The sequence below is a fragment of the Gavia stellata genome, chromosome 4 (assembly GCF_030936135.1).
Source record: "Gavia stellata isolate bGavSte3 chromosome 4, bGavSte3.hap2, whole genome shotgun sequence".
Classification (NCBI taxonomy): Eukaryota; Metazoa; Chordata; class Aves; order Gaviiformes; family Gaviidae; genus Gavia; species Gavia stellata.
In genome coordinates, this window is record NC_082597.1 from 63,018,035 (window position 1) to 63,024,466 (window position 6,432).

Here is a 6,432-nt window from a genome sequence, read left to right on the forward strand (position 1 = left end):
CCTCGAAGGGCTTTGGAGAGTTTCCGATCGACGGCGGAAAGTCTCCCCGCAGCCCCGGCCCCGGGCGGGCTCGCCCGCTGCCGGCTCTCCGGGCCGCACACGCCCTGGTCGGGGCACGGGGGGGGGCTGTGCTGCCGGGGGGTGCTTGGCAGGGTCTGCCGGCGGCTTGTGCGTTCAGTTGTTTTTAAAAAGGAAAGGCTAAAAATGCAGTCCGGCGTCTGCGTTTGTCGCTGTGGGCTTCGTGGCTTGCACTCGCTGCGAGGCCGGCTGCGCTGGCGAGCGGCCCGCAGGGATCTCGGCGGGCGACGAGCCCGGTTAGCGGGGGAGCAGCCGCTTCTCGCGGGGGCACGGCACGGGAGGTGCAAACTGGTTCAGAAACCCTGGGGTTTGAAGGTCTCATTGTGGAGTCCTACATGGTACAAAATTCATCCACCTTGGACTTTCATTTCAAGCACATAATGTAGCCTTGATTTGCAAATCTTTTGGGGGATTCAATTTCTCACACACTCTGAGGGAATCCACAGTTTAATTCAAAGTCATACTGTGTTCTGCATTTTTGCTCTGGTTTAACCCGAAGCCATGGACAACCTGTCAAGGTTGTTTCTATTTCCTTTGACTCATACTTACCTGCTTTCCAAACTGACATCCAAATGCATGGTCACCATTCTGAAACAGACAAATACGTGCACGCTCCATCTCTCTCATTTCGTCTCCTTGAAAATTTATTGTGAGTCTTGTCTTGCTACCTTTAGTACACATTCCCTTTGGTGGAAGCATAGTAAGTTAGAAGGTGAGTACTTTGCATGCTTTTGAAGACATTAGGAAGCAAGACAGAAATGTAATAAAAGGACATGGGATAGTGTACGTTGGTGTAAGTACAGAAAAGTAATCACACCGATTATTCTACCACCAAGACTGGAGGTACTCTACACCCTATGCCTTTTGGCAGTAGCATGTCGCTCACAGTCTTAATCTATAACTTGAGTCTAATAATTCACTAGTACTTTGTGATTACACTTGAGCACTTTAAAAAAAAAAAAAAGCCCTTCCCTTTTCATATTGGCTAATATTTCTGTACTACCCTGAAAGAGAGGCATTTTAGGTATAAGGAAAGCAAGGGTTTGAAAAAAAAAACCACCAAACAAACCAAAAATTCATACTTAATCTTTCCATAGGTAATCTGTCTTCTAGTAATTTTGAGTGGCAAAAATTTCTGGCTGAAATAAAGGGTTTATTTCTTTAGAAGTTAGAGATGCAAAAATAACGAAGCAAAACTAATATTTGAGCTGTCTTAATACATGCAGATTTAAAACTTTTTGTTTAATTACCCCTCAATATCAGGTATCTTTTTTTTTGCCCTTCAAACAGAAAATTGAAACAAATACTATACAGGCACTATATCTAGTGTCTTTAGTAAATAAATGGACTGAAGAAATGTATAAGCTGAATATGAGCCAGCAGTGTGGCCCAGGTGGCCAAGAAGGCCAATGGCATCCTGGCCTGTATCAGAAATAGCGTGGCCAGCACGAGTAGGGAGGTGATCGTGCCCCTGTACTCGGCGCTGGTGAGGCCGCACCTCGAATCCTGTGTTCAGTTTTGGGCCCCTCACTACAAGAAGGACATTGAGGTGCTGGAGCGTGTCCAGAGAAGGGCGACGAAGCTGGTGAGGGGTCTGGAGCACAAGTCTTATGAGGAGCGGCTGAGGGAACTGGGGTTGTTCAGTCTGCAGAAGAGCAGGCTGAGGGGAGACCTTATCACTCTTTACAGTTACCTGAAAGGGGGTTGCAGAGAGGTGGGTGTTGGTCTCTTCTCCCAAGTGACTAGCGACAGGACAAGAGGAAATGGCCTCAAGTTGCGCCAGGGGAGGTTCAGGCCGGATATTAGGAAAAATTTCTTTACTGAGAGAGTGGTGAGACATTGGAATAAGCTGCCCAGGGAAGTGGTGCAGTCACCATCACTGGAGGTGTTCAAGGAACGTGTGGATGAGGCATTGTGGGACAAGGTTTAGTGGGCATGGTGGTGTTGGGTTGATGGTTGGACTTGACGATCTTACAGGTCTCTTCCAACCTTAATGATTCTGTGATTCTGTGATATTCACTGTATTTATAGAATTTGACCTTTTTTTGTAGTAATGTAGTGTTCCATTTTGGTTTCTTGTAGAAAGACGACAGGATTCACTTTATTTACTGCATCAACATTAAAGTGACATCGTTGGAAATATGTTTCATCCACCGTTCTGCAAAATTGCATTATACTAACTATAGTTTTGTAAGTAGTAAATAACTCACTCTTAAGTGAGAGTTGAGTATTTAAATTCTTCACATGACTTTTTGCAGTGCCTGGACATTATTTGGAATGAAAGAAAAAGACACATCTTTGGCTCAAGCAGGTGGTAACTTACTATTTGGCGATCACTAGCAAAGGCACTTTGTTGCTATGTAAATATTTATTACAGGTCGTGTGATGTTTCTTTATACTTTTATTGTAGGAGGTAGTCAGTAACAACATATAATTTAAGCAGTGATCTTTAATTTGTTTTTGTCAGCAGCATTAGAACCTTGTTCTTCAAAAGATCATTAAGAGCTGCAAAGAGTAACAAATCCAGGTTACTCACAAACTTGGGGAAGTAATTTTATTTACTGGACTTGAGAACATTAGTGTGACATTTCAAAGAAGGTCTATGTATTTTGATTTATTGTGCTCTGGACAAATTATATTAAAACACTGGTGGTATAAAAGTATAAAATAACTATTGACTTTAATGTTGCTTCACTGGATTTTTGTAGATGAAAAATTAGATAGGAGCCGGCAACGTGCGCCCACAGCCCAGAAAGCTGATTGTATCCTGGGCGGCATCAAAAGAAGCATGGCCAGTGGGTAGAGGGAGCTGATTCTGCCCCTCTACTTCGCTCTTGTGAGACCCCACCTGGAGTACTGCGTCCAGCTCTGGAGTCCTCAGCACAGGAATGACCTGTTAGAGCAGTTCCAGAGGAGGGCCACAAAGATAGCCAGAGGGCTGGAACACCTCTCCTGTGAAGAAAGGCTGAGAGAGTTGGGATTGTTCAGCCTGGAGAAGAGGAGGCTCCAGGGAGACTGTATTGCATCCTTTCAATATATAAAGGGGACTTATAAGAAAGATGGAGAGAGACTTTTTACCTAGGTCTGTAGTGACAGAAAAAGGAGTAATGGTTTTAAACTGAAAGAGGGTAGATTTAGATTAGATATAAGGAAGAAATTCTTTACAATGAGAATGATGAGACACTGGAACAAGTTGCCCAGAGAAGTTGTGGATGCCCCGTCCCTGGAAGTGTTCCCAGGTCAGGCTGGAGGGGACTTTGAGCAACCTGATATAGTGAAAGATGTCCCTGCCCATGGCAGGGGGATTGAACTAGATGATCGTTAAAGGTTCATTCCAACCCAAACCATTCTATGATTCTGTGGTTTAACAAAGTGATCGGACTGTATCCTGTATGTTTCGGACTATTTCCTGTATGTTTCAAACATTGATATAAATTCATGCTTGTCAGTGCAATATTGTATTACAATCATTAGAAAAATAGATGTGTCAAGATGTGCAAATAATAACATCCATGTCAGTAATTTGAAAACATATGAAGGTAAAGGAAATAGTCATGGAAGAGACCTAAAATAGGCTATGCTGGTGGTACTTGTATTCCCCCTTTTCTTCAATTTTATTCACAATCTGGTTTCCATGGATTTTATATTTATTATATGTGACTATTTTCTTTACCACATTACTTTCTGAGGAAAGTCAGGTAATTTCAATTAGCTAAGGTGCATGTCGTGGTTTAAGCCCAGCTGGCAACTAAGCACCACACAGCCGCTCACTCACTGCCCCCCCAGGTGGGGTGGGGGAGAGAATCAGAAAAGTAAAAGTGAGAAAACTCGTGGGCTGAGATAACAACAGTTTAATAGGTAGAGCAAAAAAAACCACGCGGAGAAGCAAAGCAAAAGAAGGAATTCATTCACCACTTCCCGTCGGCAGGCAGGTGTTCAGCTATCTGCAGGGAAGCAGGGCTCTATCACGCGTAGCGGTTGCTCAGGAAGACAAACGCCATTACTCTGAATGTCCCCACCTTCCTTCTTCCTCCCCCAGCTTTATATACTGAGCATGACACCATATGGTATGGAATATCCCTTTGGTCTGTTGGGGTCAGCTGTCCCGGCTGTGTCCCCTCCCAACTTCCCGTGCACCCCCAGCCCACTCACTGGTGGGGTGGGGTGAGGAGCAGAAAAGGCCTTGGCACTGTGAGAGCCCTGCTCAGCAGGAACTGAAACATTCCTGCTTTATCAACATTGTTTCCAGCCCAAATCCAAAACACAGCCCCATACTAGCTGCTATGAAGAAAGTTAACTCTATCCCAGCCAAAACCAGCATAGTGCATGAAGAGGTCTTCTGTGCAAAGTGTCGTGTAAGAAGCTCATTGTTTTGTTATGTCACCTACATAGCACTATTCAGTTTTTAAAATATTGTGTCCTAGAATAATTTTTGCCTTGGCACCTCCAACTTGAGAATGATTATAATGATTTTTAGACATATCTCTTTCCCATTCTGCTCTCCTTACTGTCCATAGCTGTATTTGATCAAAAAATAATGCACTCATTACTCAACTGCAGTCCTGCTGCCTTGTGAGTGCGTACTCCACGGACTTTTTCAACTGCTGTTGAAAAGTTTATTTATTTGTCATTGGCAGGCATTCTCTTTCTAACAGAAAATATAGGTAGCTAAAAACAATTCTGGGGGAAGGACTGGTTGGAAGGCTCAGGGATTGAAGCAATAGTGGGGCTATCACATTTTCTAGATACATAAGCATCTCACTTTGAGCATTGATAAAAAGAATATTGAATAGTACCTTCTAAATCTAGACAGGTTACTTGCACACTTCACTTCTCTGGTATGTATCTATCACATCTAGACCATTTTTTCTGGTTAATCCATTCTGGTGTTTAAACAGTGGAGGTTGGGGGTTTCTGGACTGGCTTGTAAATAGTCCTCGTTTCCTCTGAGAGAAGCTGAGACAGGCACTGCAATGGTCTCTCTTGTAACAGCATGGTCCTGATACTGGTTTGCTTCAGTCCTTCCCTTGTTATACGTCACGTACTTAAACTGCTTGCTGCCTGAGAATTGTGTTTACAAGAAAGCTGTTTAAAAATAAGGGTATGAAGAAGTAGCGTAGCTTAATTTAGGCAGATTTTGAAAGAGATCTAAATAAAATAAGAAAGTGCTGACTGCAATGTGTAATTCCAAACTCACTTGTTATAAAGTGATACAGAACAGGAAAGACCTACTCAGAAAACTCCCCCTCTGCAAACATGTTGGTCTTCAATATCTCTGCATGGTGTTCAGACAGATTCTGTGCAGAATAGTTGTGGTAGCTCTTAATTCTCTGATTTGGTAAAGAACTTGCTGGAAGATGGAAGAACAAGCACTATGAGAACATGACAGTAATGAAAGTCTGGAACACAAGCAAGAGAGAGCTTAAGTATTTCAGTTACACCTTAAAATCTTGTATTTTGCTACACACAAGCACTAGGAAAAAAACAGGCTTGATCCATGAATGGAATGCTTAAATTTTTTTACTAACATCTGCCAATCCTTTAGCAAATTCTACAGCAAAACCAAATTTTTGTCTTACATCATGTGTATTTTTTAATGATGAGTAAAGGGTACCTCCCAAGCTTCCTTTGGCTGTCATGCACAGGCATTCAAAACCCTAAAAAGAATTGAAAATAAAATTCTATTTTGGCCTGTTACTTCACTGTTCTAGCACTTTTACCCTTTCTTTAAACTTGAAAGTGTTTCCAGTGTAGAACAAAACCAAAAAACCTAAAAATCTGACAGAAGATTACATTTATAATATAAAACCAGAAGGCCTGCAGATTTTGCACTCAGAGATTACTTGTTGGATTTATTTATATGTAACCAGACCTGGATATCCAGGGAGGTCCACTGTAACGACATACCCTTTGGAATTCACAGACTTACGACTGCTCATAAGCAGAACTAGATCTTCCCAGGGAATAAAGTGAGAGAGAAGAGGAAGAATTTATTGCTTGTAAAGAGAAAAACAGTGTATGGTGAAATAAGGAACGGAGGGTGTGACAGCTGTGTAGCAGCTGGGGACTGCTGTGGTAAAGATGGTATTGGCTGGAAAGAAGGAAGCATTTGCCAGCCACTGGTTAAGCCAGGAAGACATTTACAGGAGGAATCAAACACACTACCTGTGACTTCTCCAGATTACTGTGTGAAGGGTTCAAGCTGGTTTGTGGTATCTCTTCCCTTCCTCTTTGGTCACATGCCAAATGTCTGTCAACTTCTCTCAGTAACAAAAGCATGTGTAAGCTATTCTCACTTCTGACGTGAAGTTCAGAATGGCAATAATAGCAACTTACAACATCTGTGAACTCTTA